We start from the raw sequence: 21,225 nt of genomic DNA, 5'->3' as shown, positions 1-21,225 counted from the left end.
TAGTCTGTCTTTCTTCCTGTGTGTCTCTCCTCCATGTCTTGTAAGGACACTTGTATTGGATTTAAAACCCACTGTTATAATCTAGGAGGGTCTCACTTTAAAATTCTTAATTACATCTGCAAAAAGTCTGATCTCAAGCGGGGTCACATTCAGAGGTCCAGAGTGTTAGAGTGAGGTGCCACCATTCAACTCATCACATTACCTATAACAAAGAGATGACAAATAAGAGCTATTTTGAAGGTAGAATAGACAGCATGAAATGAATAACTGAATTTAGCGAGTGGGGAAGGATCTGAGGGCGGATCTTCAGCTTACAACTTCAAGACTTAATTTGATTCCATTATCCAGAGCAGAGACTTTTGAAGGAAGGGGGTGGCTTTATGCAAGTGTAGAAAGTCATGAGCTAACTTTTGGATATATTTAATTTTGGTGTATCTTGTACCCAAGTTCTACATTTGGTATATCAAAACGTTTTGCTTCTGAGCAGTAAAGGCCTCTGAGCAAAGAAACTCAAGCTCTTGGGGAAATCTTCAAAATTACCTTTAGAGTTCCCTGCATGGATCCCTCCCAGTCAGTTCCTGTCACAGATGACAAGCTCAAAGAGACCACATGGCCCTGGAAACAAAAGGAAGGAGGGAATCACCAAGTATTAAGAAGTTTTATTGCTTCATAGAGGCAAGAAATATTTTCCCCTTTTGAGGGGATAGAAGAGTTCTGAAATTACTGCCACAAAATAGCAGCCCAATCAATCCTATTAAAAAGAGATTGTACAAAGAGTTAGAGCACAAGCTTTCACCAGGGAGGAGGTCTTCAAACCCACAGAATGTTGCCGTAGTACCTTTATTTTTATCTTTGCAGAGCTGGTGCAATGAAAGAAGAAATCTACATTCCAACATAAAAAATAAACATAATATCACTGTGACAGGGACTGATTCAGTATGGAAACACTGACTGTAGAGGCATTCTGGCTTACTTCAAAAGACTTTCAATAACTGCCAAAAGAGTTTATTTGGATAGTTTCAGTTTCATGTGTTTAATCAACTAAAAACTCAGCCCAGAGTCGAGAGTGTGACACAGCATGTGTTCTGAAGGGGGTGTCCATGTGTTCACATTTTGGGGGGCAGGAGTGTGTTTGCATGTGTGGATGTTTGGGCTTGAGCAAAGGGGTGTGTATGTGTGTGCGTGTATTAAAAAAATTTATTGTTTGATATTCATTTCTTTAATAGGCTCACACTCATAATCTTCACAGCTGTGATCATACCAGGCCTAAATTTCCATGATTTCTATAACACTTCATCACACTCTAGATCTTACAATAGTATGTCGCAAAGGGATTCCATAACTACAGATAAGACTAGAAAGCAGGAAAATAAAACTGCTTTCTTTCCCTCTCTCTGGTTAACAGACTTCATTCAGATTGATGTCACAAGCCTTTCTTTTAGGATTGCTATGTTCTATCTGTTGGTTTCAATGTACTAGAATGTACATTTTGGCATTTAGTTATACAATAAAAGCAAAATAGTGTGTCCTTAAAGGAATTAATCTCTTAGATTTTTCTGTTATTACAATAGGCAAGTCCCTCACCTTAGTCAATCATAGGCCAATGTGTTAAAATTCTGTGGTGACTGCTGCCTACTATACAGTTGGCTTTTTGAGGTTGGGGGCAGGGAGATCAAACAACACTCAATATGATGTTTCTCCCGTTTTTCTTACGTCAGTTATTTGGAGCATTTGATAAAATCATGGATTCACAGGTCCTGTCCCTGCTGAATAGCAAAACTCAGAAAACTATCATTTTAGCTAGCACTTAGTGAGCTAATTAAAATTCAGTAAGTTTGGGAAACAGCAAACTAGTCCAATCCCTTGTTTTTCAGTTATGAAGACTGAGACCAAGGGAAATTATTAATGCTGCGAAGGTCCATTTAGGCCTAGAACCTATGTCTCTTTCTCTTAAACCACTGAGTTGGCCCCCCTGCCTCTTAGGAATACAATACACATAGAAATTCTGATACTGGTGAGTTTTTAAATGGTTCTAGTATGCCACAGTGAATTAGGTCCCATTAATCCATTCAAATATGCACATCAGCATGTAGCTTAGTGGTTGTATAGTATACAAGGTTTTTGTTTTATTTTATATAGTAGATAAACTTTAGTTTTTAAAAAGAAACTGATTTCAAGAATGACTGTATCATTTTACATTCCAACCAACTATACAGTGTTAATGATGCTAGAGTTGTGATATTTATCCCTTTAGTATCACATGAAAAAACAAAAACAAATGTGTTCTGTGCATCCTGCCTCTTACCATGATTCCAGCCAGCTGTCCTGCAAACGTTTGCTGCTGATCCAAGGGGGGCTCAGGTGACAGAGTGTGGGCGACTCGGCACCACCACCCACAAACTCCAGTGTGTGTGTGACCACACTGCCTCAGTAGCAGCACTTCTGCAGATGAAGAGCAACTTCTCTTTAAAAGCAGTGTCATTCGATATTAACTGTTCTTAGTAGAAGCATAGAAATGGCTCCGGTGCCTCAAGAACTTAAAATGTGGGTGGGGAAACAAAGACTGATACAGAAAGGAGAGACTGGTTACAGGCCAGGCTGTGTGCCCAGACCTGTCATTTTGAGCCACTAGGGAAGACACTAGGTTCCCTCTCAATCTTCATTCCATCTACAAGTGTGATAAGTTATGTCACCTGATTGAGAAAATACTGTGGATGATTTTTTTTACACTGACAGTCAATTTTATATTATCCTGGCATCATCCCTCTAAATGACATGCACTCTTTCCTGAAGGAAACAACTCAGTAAATATACATGTAGCTAATTATCTTTCCTTTACAATTCCTCTAAAACCATGAGCAAGGGATTACACATACTGTGTTTTCTTTTTGTAGAAAACATAAACAAGACTTGTGTCTTCTTAACAACTTTGTGAATGCTCATAAACTACTCACATTTTTCACATTTCCATTCGTTGTGATCAAGAACAACTGGTTGGACATATATGGTCTCACCTGGGGCACTGTAAGCCAAGTGCTCAGCTACCTGGCCATTAAATTAGGCAGTATTCACAGTGTAGGAAGTCAGTGGGCGAACAGATAATCACCCTTCCCTAGCTTGCCACTCTCTTTGGGCAGCTCAGAATGCCCTTTTCACTTCTAAGTTTACCAGAGCTGACAACAGATGCTACTGACTTATTAAGAGAGATAAGAGCCCTGCCGGGTGTGGCTCAGGGGTTGAGCGTCGATCTAGGATCCAGGTGATCTGGATTCGACTCCTGGTCAGGGCACATGCCCGGGTTGTGGGCTCGATCCCCAGTAGGGCGCGTGCAAGAGGCAGCCGATCAATGACTCTCATCACTAATGTTTCTATCTCTCTCTCTCCCTCTCCTTTCCTCTCTCTGAAATCAATATATATTTTTTTAAAAAAGAGAGAGACAAGAAAATAAAAACAAATCCATATTAAATTTTATCAACCTCTCCCTGTTGTCAGAAAGCTAGCAAATGGTATCAGCATTAATAGCATTATTAGCATTAATAGCATTAATCACTGCATTTGTCCCCCATTCCCTACCTTCAACCTCATCGCTAACACTGGGGGAATGATTTAACAAATTTTACCATGTGCCAGGGTCTCGTGTAGACACTTTATTTTCATTAATCTCATTTGATCCCCTCGACTACCCTATATGTATGAACATTAAAGTTCATTCAAATTTTCCAGGGAAAATTAAGGCTGAGAGAGGACAATTTTCCCAAGTGCACATGACTATCAAGTGTAAAGCCTGGTATTTGAACACTTTCAATATGATTCCGCAGGCAAAGCTTTTAACCACTCGACTATACTTTCTTCCAGTGAAGAGCTATGGGACCAGAAACAACCGAAAGTCTAAGGCACCACAGCGTGTCTCAGGCTTAAAGCAAGTGCTCGGTGTTTGGTAACTCCCTCTCTTCTTCCCCCTCATTCTCTACGTAAAACTCCTTCTAAATTGATGTTTGGAGGGTCACTAAGGCAAGTTACCAAGGGATGTGTAAGTTGGAGTAATTTGTGGAGAATGGCCCACTGACTTCTCAGGAAGAGAAAGGGAGCTGGCATCCGTTGAATACCAGGCACAAGTGTTTCACTTACGTTGTGACATGCACCTACTGCTATGTGGCGTTGGCCCATTTTGCAGAGGAGGCATTTGAGTTCTTCGGGGTAACCCAGCTGCATCACTTCTACTACCGAAGATGCAAAGGTATTGTTTCTGCCTAGCGGAAAGCCAGATATAAAAATATTCATTACAATAGAGAGAAATAAATGTGGTTAAAGGGAATTATGCTCTAAAATATGCTTACTGAGACTTCATTCACTCATCCAAAAGCTTCAAGTAAAGATAACAAAGAGCCTGGCCCCGGTGGCTCATTACTTGAGCATTGACCTAGGATCCAGGAGATCGCAGTTCAATTTCAGGTCAGGGCACATGCCTGGATTTCGGGCTCCATCCCCAGTGGGGGGCGTGCAGGAGGCAGCCGATCAATGACTCTTTCACCATTGATGTTTCTCTCTCTCTCTCTCTTCCTTCCTTTCTCTGAAATCAATAAAGATATATATATTTTTAAAAAGATAAAGATATTTTCACGAGATTCTACTGAGTTTATTTGGAGAATAGATCAGTTAAGTCTAGGTTGGAATTTAACTCATGTTCAAGTATTCGAAAGCCGTTTTTAATTTAAAGCTTATTCAAGTAATCAAAGGACACCATTAAAGTGATGTTTCCTGTGGTCCTGGATAACTTTCTCCACAAAACTTCCATGGATGGTGCTGAAAACATGACCGTTTGCAGGGTGAACCAGGTAAAACTTGGACAGTGTTCTGCAGTCAGAGGCAGTAAAATCAAAGCTCTGACATTTTTATCCCATCAGGCTATTCCAGATACAAGTTCTACCTTTTGACAGGATGCCAAGGAGTCAACCATTAAAGTAATGTATCTGGCACCACAATATCTGGCTTTTTAAATACTCTTTTCAATAAAACATAACAACGCTGCACTGCACTGGAGTTTTCAATTGCTTTTCTTTTTGATTCTCTTTGAACAGACACATATTTGATTGACAGGATGCACTTAAGTTTAATGTTCCCAAAACCAAAGGCAAAACATTGGGCTATTTTAAATAAGCATTTTAATAGAAAGCATGGACGATAGTAAGAAACACAATAAAATCTAGTGACTTCCCAATACATCCATAAACTGTCAGCTGTTTTAGGGTAATGTGAAAACAATGCACAGAGAGAACCTATCCCCAAAACCAAATCCCAAATATTCCTGAATTAAGTACAATTAGAAGGAGCAGTTGAAACTAAGAAAACACATTCTATATGGAAGACCTGTGAACAAAGAAATATTAAAGCCATTCCCAAATATCAACGAAACCCAGATCTATGGAGATGAACAATGTTATTCTGAAATGACATTATCAATACTAAGCAAAGTAGTATAAATAATGACCTAATTGATAAATGTAAAAAAGATTTCAAAGTATTATAAAACTAAATGCCTACATGTAGTCTATAAGGAAGAAAAATGAAATACATGGAACAGAAGCTAATTCTATTCATAAATATTATAAATTTACTTTTCTTTATTAATAAATGTTTTACTACATTTGCTCTATCTTATAAAGAGATATTGTCATACTTTTATCCTCAGTTTTCATAGAGTAAAAAATCATATATGCTCTCCCTTGCTCCCAAAGCAAGAAAACAAGACCATTCTTTTCATGGGCATTACAATTCACTATTTTCCCCCCAAAATATCACCTCTTTTACTATATCCACATTGAGGTTATTGAAAATGTAAACCAGTCCTCCTGTCTTAAAAACATACATAAGAAGTCTTTCTTTTAAAAAATAATAAAAAAAAATAAGTAAACTTTTTTCATATTGGGATCTAGGGCACTGTAAGAAAGGTATTGCAATTGATGGCAGAAAGCCATTCTGGGGAAACAAACTGTATATAAGCATGGGGACACAGCCTTTGTAGCTCTGAAAAAACTTACACAAAGAACTCATATATAAATTTGGCTCACCTCAGCAACACTTTTTCTTTAAATTACACAGAAATCTGAAATGCATTGGGTGTGTGTAAGGGCAAACTGTGGCCCTGAGTAAAAATGTGTATTTAAAAGGGGGAAATGTGGAAGTAATTATTACCTTGATGTATTTACCAGAATGCATGCACAGAATGTATTCGGCAAGTCTCGCTTGGGCACTGAGGGTTTTGCAGCACACCTATGACTCTGGAAAGCCAGCCTTTGGCATCACGTGATCCCAGAGTTCACGATAAACCACCTTTACCCAGGCACTGTTGCCTTGCAATGCCTCAACCAGCTGGGCTGCTGAGATGGACTGAAATAATTATTTCAAATGAATGAGTCACACTGTTCCTGGCTTCAGCTCCTCTCTGGTTCCAAATGAACAAATCAGTGTTGCAGGCAGGCACTTTAGAGAAATAAACAGGAACTTTTGTTTCCTTCCATTTAGAGGCTAAAAAGGCAAAGACAAAGGAGGGAGTGCTAAGTAACTGCAAAAAAAAAAAAAAAAAAAAATCGAGTTGGATTTCATGATTACTGTGGGGACTTTAAATCTTGCTCATGACTATGCCAACATCCATATTTCCTGCTAACCAAACTTAAAAGGCGGCTCTGGTCAGTATTAAGAAGTGTCCATATGCCCAAGAGTGGGAAGTATGTGTAAGGGGTGGGCTCCAATGTGCTGGCTACAATTGATATGCTCTACAAAGCAACCTGAAGTGGGGGAGTGTGCAGTGGGGAGCCAAGCCAGGGACCTTGAGGAAACGTCCAAAGCAAGAAGCTGATGAAAACAAGAAAATCTCTCATTTAGAGGTGCAGGCACAGAGCTGCAAGTTGGGCCCTGGGAAAAAGGCTATATTGAAATAGGGAGGTCATACATGGCATGGAGTGTCCCTATGACTTCAGCACATTCCAGTGCATATTTTGGGCTTATATTATGGGACCACAAGTGTGTAATCCATGGATATGTTGAGCCAGCCAAGTAGTGCAGGATCAACAGGTCTAAAGTTTTGCATTTGCCTTGGCCTCCAGAACAATCGATGATAACAGCAAAGTTTTAGGGCACATTACTACTACTCTTCCTTTGTGATCATACCTGGTAGATTCTCTAAGTGACCTTGAGAATAATGGATACAAATAAAATGCTGAGCTTATGAAGTAAAAAAGATTTGGGGTTTGCCTGTTACCTAGAAGCTTGAAAGACCAAATCTACTAGAAGTGAAGCAAGGCTTAACTAAATCCAGAAAAGCACGTAGCAGTTGTCTGCTCAGGACAAATGTTGGAAAGGCCATTCCAGGTAAAGGAGAAATAGCATGTGGCCACAAATTAGTGTGCCCAAGGAACTGGAGCCACTTATTAGGGGGTGGACCACAGATTATTTGTGGGGTGGTGGCAGAAGCCGGGCTAGAACTGTTCAGGCTGAGGCCAAATTATACAAGAGCTGACCAATCCATGCTACGGTATTTGAAATTTGTCCTTTGGGTAATGATAAGCGACGGAAGCTACTGAGGTGGGATGGGGGAAGGTCACATGTTTAGACTCACACTTCAGAAACCTCACTCGGGCAGCAACAGGAAATATGGTTTGGATGTGAGAAAAACTGGAGGCAGGGGGAACCCAGTTAGAAAAAAGGTTCTTATAACAGTTCAGGAAAATAAATTGAGATTGTGGAATAAACAGCAACAGGAGAACAGAGGGGAAGATGGATTCAAGAATGTTCAGGAGAAAATGTGTCAGTACTTACGGAAATGGGACATCCTAGAAAGTGGTGGGGTATGGAAAACAGGAGGAACAGCAGACTTGTTGTGGAGGAGGTGGTGGCAGGGGGAGAGAGACAAGGCTCGCTTTTAAAATGGTGTGCCTGTGGGCCATCTGGGCGGATTTGCCTGGGATCACATGGAATTGTTGCTTACAAAATTAAATTCTATTATTCAAGTCGCTTTTTGTTGCAAGTGACACAAACCCGATTCAAACTAGCTTAAAGGAAATCATGGGATTTATTGGCCTTTTCAAGTGGGCACAGCTGGATTCAGAGATCTAAGCACGGTCCTCCGGCCCTTATCTCTCAAATCTTGTTGCTTCTGTTTGGCTTCCCTTTCAGAGGCTCCTTCCCATGAGGCAGCAAGAGGGTCACAGACAGCCCCAGTCCTACATGCTCTTGACTAGGCAGAGAGCATCCTATTTCCAATAGCTCTCTCAGAGTTTCTGGACTCTAATTAGCCTGGTTCGAGATCCACCAATCATGTTTCCAAGGCATGAAATACTCAGATTGTCCAACCCTGAGTCACATTCCCGATTCTGGGGCCAGATCCCAGGTAAGGCCCTGACTGACTTTTCCTGAACAACCACAAGGATAGAGAGGGGTGAATCTCTACTGGAAGGGGGGTTCTCAGTGGCAAATTTTGTTCTGTTGGGGCTGTGTCATTTTTGGAAGCGTTTAGAACTGCCTGGAAACTCTGAGTTGGAAAGGTAAGGAGAATGGGAGCAGATCCTGCATGGCCTGGCTCCCTGAGGAGCTTGACCAGGTGGGCCCCATTCTGGGCTGGGCAATTCCAGTGACTGCCCCAGCATCCTAAGAGCCAGACCAGCCTCTGCCTTGCCCTGTGCCAGCAGATCCAGGTGGCTACTGGGGTTTACCAGGAGCAACCCTGGGGCGTGCAATACCACCTGAGCCTCACCTGCAGGGTGAGTGTAGAAACAAGCTTCAAGGGCTCTGCTGAGAACCAGGTAGGGCCCTGTCTACAGCCTGATTTATAAGTTTAAAATATTCAGGCACGCAATAGGAGGGCCTCAGGTTTTGCAAATGTTAGGACCAAGCCTGTGTCTAGCATTTACCAATTCAAAGGCTTTTATAGTGTAATAAATAACAAATTTAAAGCGAATCTAATTTTGATGCTGTTGCAAAGAGAAATGTTATTTTTCCCAAAGAAGGTTCACTGTTACTGAAGCAATACACACTCCTGACTTCACTGGTTTGCCATTTCTCTGTGGGATAATGCACCATAATGGGACATTTATAAAGTGCCTTTTAAATTCTATTTGGTTTCAGCATTTTAAAAGCTTATAATTGTTTTTTGTGTTTTTTTTATAATCTTTTTTAATTTTTGTATGTTTGTTTCCAAGACTTTAGATGAAATTTCACCTTTAGGGGAAAAAAATGATTGACCTTTGTGTGATCATCGAGCAGGAACAAATTAGGTTCTTGTTGCAGGTCACCTTCCAGTCATCTTTTATAGTCACCTGTTTTATTGTCTTTTGTAAGTGATCACTTGCCTGTGCTGCCCATTAGCCAATTTGTGGCAAGGAACTTGGCCCTCTCGAAGCCCATTTCCTAACACACACCCTTCCTCCTGTTGCATGATTCTGTACCATCCAAAGGCCTTTGCCCTAGTTTTTGTGAAAGCTTAAAAACGTGAAGGGACAATAAATATGCAATCTGCTTCAATTGGCAATGTTATTTTAACTCTAAAAAAATGTTCCCAGGGAGAGTAAATATACTCGGTGCTAGACTAATGGGTAATAGAATAATTATATAAATAGAATACTGTATGAAAGAATAGATTGCCTTAAGATAATGTATTTTGACTGGTGTTAGTTTCCAATATGGGAGATTATGTTAAAGTTTTCAAAGCTATCTGAAGTCTGGAGATGTTTCAGTTCTCGTAAGCTCAAAAACAGATGTCTGCGGAGCCTCACTGTGCTTCGCTACGAGTGGGGACTAGGAAGCGTGTTTGCAGAGCACAGATTACCTCAGCCCTAACCTGTGCGTCTCTGTCTTTAGTTGTATTCTTTACAGTCTGTGGCACATAAACTTTTTATAGACAGTGGGAGGAGACAGTAGCTGAAGTAAAATTAAGTGTCTTACCATGAGAACTTTTATTACAACTTCCTCTGTGACTGAGCAGAACTCCCAAAGAATAGAAAATCTTGAGCCACAGAATGCTCTTGAGGCATTTCTGACCAAGAAAAATGTTTACTTTTGTTGACCATTAGGTAAAAAAAAAATTCTTTCTGGTAACTAATCCACAAATCTAAGTGCTGTCCAAATCACATAGAATTTGGGTTCAGATCAAACTTACTAGCTATGAATTCTCAAGGGGGTTACTTGGTTTCATCTGTAGATTAGGGAGAAAACACTGACCCAGTTGGAATAGTCTGAACAAGAAATGAAATAAAGACAGCCCAGAATCTGGCCTGTAAGACGTGATTAACACGAATTAGTCATATGTCTGTATGTCTGACCACGACTTTCACTTTTTTAGTTCAATATTAATAAATTAATACTATTACAATTAATGGTACTCGACATCTGACACATGTGCCCACCTTTCAAAAGCAGTAACTCATAGGAAACATTACAGAGATGAAAACGTAATTAATGCAATTTAATTTTATATCATATCTTCAAATATATTTACCTAACATAAATAGTGGAAGAAATGACTGTAAATACAGTATCTTCCCCTTTCATTAAAATTTTTGTCCTTGTTTAATATTGCTTTAATAGAAATATATATATTCATATATTGAATCTTGACAGTTTCATTCCAGTTATTTTGAAATTAAGATAGTTTTTCTTTCCAATGACTTCATTATGTATTATTCATTTTTCACATCCTACCACCTAAATTTTCTTCCTTGGCTCCCATTTAGTAATTCAAATGCAACATCTTCCAAAATGAACCTCAAGTTCATTACCCTTCCTTGTATCCCACCCCAAAACAGCAGTTCCTTTTGATATTGCTATTTCTGTTAATGGTACCATTTTTTCCATGTCACCTAACCTTGAATTTTCCTCCCTTTCCTTTAACATCTTATCCAAACTGTTGCTAAGTTATTAAAGTATGAATTTGAAAACACTGTGCCATGGACTTTATACACAGTTTATGTATGTGTGCATATATGTACATATATATCTATGTACATATATGTGCTAGGTAGTACATATATGGAGAGCTAGCATATGTGTGTATATATGTAGAATCAAGCATTTTTAAGTGGATATACACACATATGCTAGCTCTTTCTATATGTACTACCTATCATATATGTGTATGTGTATATGTGTGTGCATATCTATCATCTATCTATCATCTATCTATCTATCTATCATCTATCATCTATTCTATCTATCTATCAAGTAGCCAGTATTTGTTGAGTGGTTACTGTACAAGATACAGAGAACCTGTATTATACAACACAGGAGACAGGTTTCATTTATTCTAATTTACAATCAGCCTATGAAGTAGGTACTATAATTATTTCCATTTTGCAGATTAAGAAAATGTTTCTGGAAGTTATTTAAGCTCAAACAAATAGTACAAAAAGAGAGCTGGGTCTGGAATCTAGATCAGTCTGACTCCAGTACCTGCTCCACCACCTGCTGCTCCTCACATCTACTCCATCCTGGCACCACAGTGTCCCTTCTGCTCCTGAACTGTCACTAACCTCTATTACATTTCTCCCTTAATGGGTTTCTTTACAATAATATCCTGAAGCAAGATGTATCATTTCCCCCCACTTTGGCATGCCATAAACAAGATATACATTTTCTGCAATTCTTCCTATAATTAACTGTTCACTATAGCCGTCCCTTGGTATCCAAGGGGATGGATCCTAAGATCCTTCTCAATACCGAAGCCTGAAGATGCTCCAGTCCCTTAGATAAAATGGCATAGTATTTGCATATAACCTATGCAATCCTCCCAAATACTTTAAATCATTCCTAGATTACTTATAATACCTAATACAATGTAAATATACCATACAGTTTAAGGAATAATGACTTTAAAAAAGTCTGTATATGTTCAGTATAGATGAAGCCATCATAGGCCTAACTGCGTAGTACATGTCAGTCACAACATAACATTTTTCCCAAATATTTTATTTTTTAAAATTTATCTTTATTTTTGAAAGTATTGCAGATGTCCCCCTTTTTTCCCCTCATTGATCCCCTCCCCCCTACCTTCACTGCACTATACCCATGGGCTATGCATATATACATAAAAGTTCTTTGGTTAATCTCTTACCACCCTCACCCCCCCACCCCCAACCCCCAACCTCATCTTCCCACTGAGATTCATCAGTCTGTTCCATGCTCCTATGTTTCTGGATCTATTATATTCATCAGTCTATTTTGTTTATTAGATTCCACATATGAGTGAGATCATGGGGCACTTGTCTTTCTCTGACCGGTTTATTTCCCTTAGCACTACTATCCAGGTCCCACCATGCGGTCTCTCAGGTCCATGGTGGTTGAAGCTGTGGATGTGAACCCTGTGGATACAAAGTGTCTACTGGATTTTTTTTCTCATTTAAAACTCACTATATGACATTGTAGTGTGGGGACAAGAGGGCTAGATGAGAAAGTACATCAGAGTTATTTGTGATACACACAGTAACTCTATGAAATTCTGCTTCAGAGAACTTCATGCAATTAAGGAAACACTCTATAACCTGTATTGTCCAATACAGTGGCCACCAGTCACACTTGAAATGTGGCTAGACATGCTAAGGAATAAATTTTTCTGATTTTATTTAATTTTCATTAATTTAAATTTAAATGGCCCCATGTGGGTAGTGACTACTGTGGACAGTACATGATTCAACAATTTTCAGAGAGCCTCATAATTTAATTCATTTTTGATTCTGTGTAATAATGTTTAATTCTAATCACGTGACCAGATAGATTGGAAACATATCTTTACAGAAATTCTGTTAAAGTCAGATTATAGAATTGATAGTAGAATTTTCTGGAGAACATCTAAACTCATGTTTGATATAAAATATTGTTATGTGACAAAATTAGTCAATAATTAATAATGAGGAGAAATGCACACAATTTGCTTTTCATTGTAATGAAAGGAAATGTTTTTCTGTTGGATAAAGGTAGAGCCATGAATCACATTTGTGGCTGTAGGACCCTGAGCATGCCACTTTACCTGTTTACACCTTCATTTCTACATCAGCAAACAGAGTAAAAATAAATACAAGATCAGGAAAGAGTAGGTTTACAGTTGTTCATATGGCAAATAATACAATAATTAATAAATAATAATACAAAAATAAACTCCATGGTTCGAGTACTCAGAACTATAAGCCTACTTTTGCCCAACCCTGTATTTTATCAGTGAATTATGAGCACCAGTCGGGATAATAAGTGTTAAACAAGAGTGTTCTCTAGGACATAGCAGATCCTCAAGATAGCATATTCCTCCCCCCATAATTTTTTAAAGTTAATTAAAAAATACTTTATACACAATTTTTATTATAGTCTGGAGGGTAATAATTTTTTTTCATTCCCTATTAAATTTGGTTTTGTTTCTTTATGAAAAAAAAAAAAAAAAAGCCACAGACAACAATAATAAAAAAACCACAGTGAAGTATAAATCACAAATCAACAAATCAACGCAGAGCAGAGTTCAAACACTAAACAAAAGAAAAATATTCTTCACCTTGAAGGCCCTTTCCTCCAAACCAGCAAATTAAAGGATTTCTCCATCCACTGTTGGTGCTGGCAAGGAAACCATGCCCTCATGTCCCTTTGCTCGCAGCGTTCATTTCTAAGCCTTACCACTAGGGGTGTTAGCGCCCATCCTTCCAAGGATGCCCTATCCTATCTGGAAGGATTTGGGGCCACCAGGTTGCTAGTGGCTCCCCGCCCCAGCGGGACTGCCAAATGCGTGGGAGCAACTTCCTGCTCGTCACGGGCTGCGCTCAGGCGCCCGCAGTGCCAGCAGCTGTGTGGGGTCCACTCTCACCACCCGCCTCTCACTCGCTGCTGAAGCATTCTTGGAAAGCCACGTTCCAAAGCTAAACAAACTGCACTGATAAGTTTTGCAACAATATGCATTGACATTTTATAGCACGGTTGCAAGGGGGGGGGGGGGTCAGGGGAAGTAAAACACACCCACTAATATTCACACACAGCTCTAACATTACCAAGCTTAGTAAAACTAGACCCATATAGGTATGGGATTCTCATTCAAAGTGATATTCCACAGAGATCCTTATTTTATATTTTTTTACCCTCACCTGAGGATATTTTTCGTTTGCTTTTCAGAGAGAGTGGAAGGGAGAGAGGGAGAGAGGGAGAGAGATAGAAACATCAATGTGAAAGAGGCACATCGGTTGGTTGCCTACTGCTTGTGTGCCACCCAGGGCCGGGGATGGAGCCTGCAACCGAGGTATGTGCCCTTGGCCGAAATCGAACCCAGGACCCTTCAGTCCGCGGGCGGACCTTCTAACCACTGAGCAAACTGGCTAGGGCCACAGAGATCCTTATTTTAAAGAAGCAACAGTTTTCTGTAATTGTGTTTGCTCTTCTTTTTCTAGAATGCTACTGGTGACTCCCCATCTGTGTCATGGACTCTCTCCTCAGGCCTTCTAGTATTTTCAATGTTTGTGAAAAATAAATTTTACTGTGGAACTTGTGTAATTGAACCAGGATAATTAGTCAATGATATTTCTTCAAGTAAGACGTATGGTAAAAGTCATGCATTGAGGAGTCAGGTCGTGAGATGTTGGAAAGCATAAGTCTTGGTTTATGCCTAAATGTACATGCATTTCTCTGTTCGGGGAGACAAAGTGCATTGCTTCCTTTAAGAACCTCTCCTAGCTGTTTAATCTCTTACATTCAAGGAGCACATGCTCAATTCAGTGGCAACTTGAAAACGGGTGACAGATGTACAATAAAATGCTCACACTCAGGGCTCAGAAGGAAAATTAAATGTTTCTGAGTAGGAGAGCACAGGCAGTCATTTTTTCCATACTTTTCTGTATGTGCTACAGGCTCTGGAATGTGCTGAGGAATGCGTAGGGAATGACCGTGTAGACATTCTTTCTTCAGATTTTATTGCATTTACAGGGAAATATAAAATCACTAGGCTTACCTTGTCCATATATTGACATAGAAATGAAATAACATGTGTGATACTTAATGGATATATTGCTTTCTATGTCTAAAAAGGAAAACTTCTTTTCTCCCTGAGAAAAAAAGTCACATATAGTTTATGCCAATTATAATGCAACTTTTAAAACCCCATGTTTGGTTTAGGATGTAGCACTGGAAATCAAAACACACCTTCCCATGTATAGTGAGGGGCTGTAATGCTTCACCCATCAGGCATTGTTATAGGATGAGATGCTTCATGTAAAGGAAATAGATATTTGAATTTGACTCCTTTACATATAAATTGGAAATAAAAAACACAGAAACTATTTTTCTAAGCTTCCTTAAAAATATTATATGTTGCCTTCAGATGCTATGTGCCCTGAATACAATATAATTTAATCGAGTCTGAAACTGAGCTCAGCCACTGATCAGTTACGTAACTTTGGAAAGTTAGTAAAATCCAGCTCAGCCATTTACTCGTTTTATAATTTTGGCAAATTAGTTAGCTTGTTTTCTCATCTGTCAAGCAGAGATAATTATATCTATGTCACAGTTTGAATTAGCTAATCTATATAAAACACCTCATAAAACACCTAACTCATAGACCTACCCAGCATAGCCTGCTGGCCAGGCCTGTGTGTTCTGCAGCCAGACTGTCTGGATTTGAATGCAGCCTTTGCACTTCCTAGCAAGGAAACTTGAGAGATCTTTTTATTTAACCTCTCTATGCCTCAGTTTCCATATCTATAAAATGGAGATAATAGGATTAAGTAAGTAATTCATGTAAAGCCCTTAAGGCAGTGACTCCCATACATACTCAGTGTTCATTCACATTAACTCTGATGAGTAAATATTTTCTGAAGCATTCCCGAATTATCCAGCTGCATATAATTTTGGCAGGAGTGTGTTCGTGTATGTGTGAGGGGGTGTCACATATTCTTTTCCTCCAGCTATCTATGTTTGGCTATTTCACTAATATATTTCTAGGTATCCGCTATAAAAAGTTCTCTGAGGTAGGTCAATAGCTATTTCTATGCTTTTGCACTTTCTGTTTGTCGGTTGTTTTTGTTCTTCCTTCTTGGTTCTCTTGTGAAAACATCACACTCATCCCAGCAAATGCTGCAGGAATCCTAAGGTGGCTGAGAAAATGAGGGCTCCTTAGAGGATCTCCCAGTGCAGCTATGGCTAGTGCCCAGCAAGAAATCGGGGTCACTTAGGCAAATAATAGCCGATAAAATGGTTGTTCTCACAATGCTATGCTCAGATTTGGGCAAGAAAGTTCTTTTGCTTTGGCCACACTTCTCCCAAGAATTTGGGTGGGGAGCCAAAGGATGTGCCTACCTGAAGTCCACATTCCCCTTCTGGACCACCTTCCTGGTGACTATAATTCTAGAATATTTTGCCCATAGAGCCTCGGCCTATTTCTGGGTTACTGAACTGGTATGTACTTCCCTAGACCCACAGGTGGCTATTGGAAACTGGGTATCGGAGTAAAAACAAAGCTCAAATACCCGACCTAGACAGTCCATATGGATATGAACAGGGAGATTTTTGGGGGATGAGAGGTAGTCTGGACTGGGAACAATGCAGGCCGGAAAGCTTTGGGCTGGCTTCCCCACACGGCTACATTCGGTGTGAACTGTGAATCTGTCCCACTAAATCATTCTGAAGGTAGATATGTTCAAGGTAGGGGGATAAGAGATGTTTAAATAATAGTCTGCTAGCTTGATTTAGAAGTTTTAAATATTAGACCATAATCTGCTGATTTCCCTTTATAGTCCGGTCCCAGCCCTTGCACATATTGGGAGTAGGCCTGTACATTCATCTTGTCAGCTGGGATGCTTCTAAACCATTCTGTTGAGTATGTTGTAGCGTCTCAGTATGACCTAAGGTCTATCTTGTCCTGTATACTTCTGTGTCTTTTAATATAATTAACTTCAACTCTAAGCCATAGTGAAATCACCCACTGGGTTTCCAAGTTCTAGTTCTTCATATCTTGAGTTTGTGTTTTAAAGTCTAGCCCTGCTTTAGAGCAATGAGGTTTATTTGTGTGGCCCGGAAGGCAAAAACATCACAAACGCATGGAAGTTTTACAGAAGTCGGTGTCAGCTCTATATAAAAAAATATTTCCCAAGGGAGCTATAAAACCACTAGGGGTAATGTGTTCATCAGCTAATATACATGTTCTGGTTCACTTAAAATTTGATATTCTCTTTGCAAATTAATAAATGGCGTTCTGAGTCATTAACACAAAAATAAAAACAAAATGGGTTGCTGCTGTGAACTTAATTAATTGACTTTAGTCCTTCAGAATTACTGGGTTCCTTTTATTGTGGAAATCATTTCATAATACATCATATATCAAATCATCACATTGTATACCTTAAGCTTATATAATGTTATATGTCAATTAGATCTCGATAGATCTGGAAAAAATAATTATTGGATTCCTTTGGCTAGATATCTGTAGCCTCCTTACTACTGTTTGGTATGTTCTAAAACAAGTCTCAGGACAAACTTGGCCACACATATATTTATTAGTGAACACACACAAATCAGAAATTCAACCTGAAAGCTTAATGAAGTGTCTTTGTTCTTTTGGACATCCTTACAATAAATGTAAAGAAAAAGATTGATCCCATAAGACAAATGCCAAAACATTCCAGTAGCAGAATGGTCAGTCTGCTAGTCAGAATAACCCTAAGCACAGGGCACCATTTTGAGCAACTGAGCTAATCCAAGATTCTTATACCTCATTGAACCAAACTCGGTGATTGGTCCATGTTATCTTACACAATACTCATTTCATCACAGAAAACTCACTGCTGACTCTCCTTAAGCTGATTATCATATCACCTGATACTGAGTGGGAGAGACTCAGGACAACTGAATTGGTTCAGACCACCTTTTTGCAGGGTAGGGCTCTGATGAGGATTTTCCAAGTAGCAATTCACCATCCTTGGGATGTGTAGTCTTGATTAGGATTCTTCAAATTAACTAATGGTTCCTAGGACACAGATTAAAACTAACGTGCACATTTACATTACTTTATTTAAACTGACGTAACCTCAGTTAATTTATAGAAAATAGAACATCTGCGTCATGAAGCCATGGGTCCTTGTTGATGTAAGTGACCAAGTAGATGCTGTAAGGTCAGCTGTTACGGTCTTTGCCATTGGAGATCATCCCTTCACTGAGTCCTGTAGGTCCTCAATCCATTCTAAAGTTCTCTTTTTACCCAAAGTCATACATCTACTGCTAAAACTAGGAATGGAAACTGGTTCTCTTTCTGATCGGAGTGTCTCATTCAGGTTGGCCCTGAGACTTAACAAGTTATTCTACATACTCATTAAGCATTTCTGATTGTTATAATTCAAACACTCATCACTTTTCTTACAGAAATGATACTTTCTTTAGTATCATTCTCTTTTTTGTGATTTTTATGATAAAGTTTATAGTCTGAAGTGATTTTTTATTCTGCAGACTAATCGCAAATCACACTTTACATGAAAAGTATGTAACAAATGTGGTATTAGCTTCCTCTAAATGAGAATTACTCTTGGCATTCACTGAAGTTACAAGTGAAGCTTCAGTTCCTTCACAGCTCACTACTTATACAGTAATTTGGAATATTTGTAATTTTTCAGAATGGCCATATACAATATCTACATCTTTTACTTTTCTACAGATTAAAAACTATGAATTTTAATATGTACAAATGAGATAAAAGCGTAATATAGGTCTATTTATTCTACTCTATTAATTTAAAATGCAAAATTAAGCATCATAATTCTAAATTTTAGTACTTAATGGAAAATAAACATTATAGCTGAGTGATATCCTTGGTAAAGTCACCATTTCAAAACAATTAAAATTGTTTTCATTTTATAGTGAAATTAACACTATTTCTTTTATTAAATAAAACATATTACACAGTAGGACTAAGCTTCAAATTGTCCTAAGGTAACGTTTCCATTCTTTACTGATGAACCTTTCTTGTTCCTGTCGTCACCTCCAAGTTTAAGGGAATATGAAAACCAGCAAAAGGAACAAAATGTTCTGTGGCATTAGGGCTGGTGGTTTTATGGAAACTCAGCAGGATCCCTCTTTCTCTTAACTGTTCATGTATTCTCAATGAGGACAGCTAAAAAAAGGCCAAAACAAATGTTTCCTTTCTGGGGTTTTGAGGCCTCCATTTCCAGTTGAGGAATAAAGGCGCACATTTTGTGGGCTGCTCTGTTGCAATAAAAAACTACTATTCAAGGTCTGAAGAGCTGGATGAGTGATAAATTTAAAGTACAAAAGTTTTTTGTTTCTAAGGAATAGATTTTGATAGACTATTGACAAGATGTCTAATTGAATTTCAGCAAACCAGATCACGGGGAAAAGGAATTCACATCTTAATGCCCGAAGAGTGCTTTGAAAACAGATATCCTACTGGGCACTGCAGCTGAGTGAGTACAGATTGCAAGCTCCTTGAGGACAAACGTCTTTTATTATTTATCTTTACTACTCAATAGTCCAGGCAGGGGATCAGTGGGTGACTGTTGAATGGGTGACATCATTCAGTGCCTTAAGAAAGCAACGGGGCCTTCACCCCGTTATTAACTGTGTCCATGGGTTATGCATATATGCATATAACTTCTTTGGTTCATCTCTTCCCACCCTTTACCCCTTTCCCTCTTTCCTCTGAAATATGATCATCTGTTGCATGCGTCAATGTGTCTGGATCTATTTAGTTCATCAGATTCTTTTGTTCATGAGCTTCTTCTTAAAGAAGACCCTTCAACTTTTCCTGTAGTGCTGGTCTGGTGGTGATGAACTCCTTTACCTTTTTCTTATCTGTGAAGCTCTTTATCTGACCTTCAGTTCTAAATGATAGCTTTGCTGAGTAGAGCAATCTTGGTTGTAGTTCCATGTTTTTCATCACTGTGAATATTTCTTGCCACTCCCTTCAGGCCTGCAAAGTTTCTGTTGAGAAATCAGCTGACAGTCATATGGGTGCTCCCTTGTAGGTAACTAATTGCTTTTCTCTTGCTGCTTTTAAGGTTCTCTCTTTGTCTTTAACCTTTGGCATTTTAATGATGACGTGTCTTGCTGTGGACCTCTTTGGGTTCCTCTTGTTTGGGACCCTCTGTGCTTCCTGGACTTGAAAGTCTATTTCTTTCCCCAGGTAGGGGAAGTTTTCTGTAATTATTTTTTCAAATAGGTTTTCAATTCCTTGCTCTCTTTCTTCTTCTGGCACCCCAGTAATATGAATGTTGGGCCTCTTGAAGTTGTCCCAGAGGCTCCTTATACTATCTTCATAGTTCTGTATTCTAGGTGGTCCCCTGTATGGGCTGTGTGCTCTGACCTGTTGTAGTTGAGCCTTGGTTGCTGTTGGCGTCACTGGGAGGAATTGACCCCCAGGCCAATCAGCTGTGAGGACCAGCTGCAACTACAGCCAGAGAGCTGCTGTGCTGGAGACACCCCTATGGAGCAGGATTTACTTCAGTGAGGCTTTGCTGTTCACCAAGTGCGCCCCTTGAGTGTCACTCATGGATGTGGTAGGGTTGTAATCCAGTGTGGCCTGGTCTGACCCTCCGCTGCACTGTCTCTGGGGCCTCTGGGGAGGTGCAAAGTCAGCCTGTGCCAGTGCCTTGCCCAGGGCCACCCAGCATGAGCTACACAGCAAACCGTAGTTGGCTGCTACTTGTGCCAGGCTTGGAGGTGCCCAGGAGAGGCCAAGCTATGAGCCAGTGCAGCTGCCGCTAGTGCCAGGCCTGGGGCCGCTTATCAAGCCACATGGGGCAGCTGCTGCTTGTTTGAGAGATTTTAGGAAAGTCCTAAGCATGAGGCTCGAGAGGCCACTTGCACAGAAAAGCCCCTGGAAATGGCCCGGATGAGCTGCAGGTGGGGGGGGCGGGGCCTCGGGAATCACAGGGCGGGGCCAAAGGTGGGAGTCAGGCGCTGGCGAGTCAAATATGGCGCCTGCCTGCCGGCTGTGCGGGGAGGACTCGCCACAGGAGCCACGGCCTCCACCAGCCCTTCTGCCTGGGAGGAAGCCGCCCTCCAGCTCTCGCCCGGATCTCAGGCAGGTTAGTTCCTCCCCGAGTGTCCCGGGTCCTTTCAGGCTGCTGCCCGGCGCTGGGCTCAGAGGGAGCGTCCGAGTGAGTCCGTGCCGGGCCCTTTAGGAGGAGCTGCTGGGGCTCCCGCAGCCTCCGCGACCCTCAGGACAGTCCCTGCTGGTTTCACAGCCTGGAGTTGTGGGGACGTCTCTTC

The 21,225-nt window shown here is 40.1% G+C and overlaps 1 long non-coding RNA gene across 1 annotated transcript in view; it reads right to left on the bottom strand.

Moving 5' to 3' along the window:
• Nucleotides 1–21,225, bottom strand: part of LOC107541680 (uncharacterized) — a 110,736-nt gene that overhangs the window by 51,069 nt on the left and 38,442 nt on the right. Inside the window, exon 2 of the long non-coding RNA XR_001603630.2 lies at nt 541–615. This is a non-coding gene — a long non-coding RNA (uncharacterized LOC107541680). The remainder of the gene's footprint in view (nt 1–540; nt 616–21,225) is intronic.

This window comes from Miniopterus natalensis, chromosome 10 (genome assembly GCF_054644295.1).
Source record: "Miniopterus natalensis isolate mMinNat1 chromosome 10, mMinNat1.hap1, whole genome shotgun sequence".
Classification (NCBI taxonomy): domain Eukaryota; kingdom Metazoa; phylum Chordata; class Mammalia; order Chiroptera; family Miniopteridae; genus Miniopterus; species Miniopterus natalensis.
This window is presented reverse-complemented; position numbering and strand designations above follow the sequence as displayed.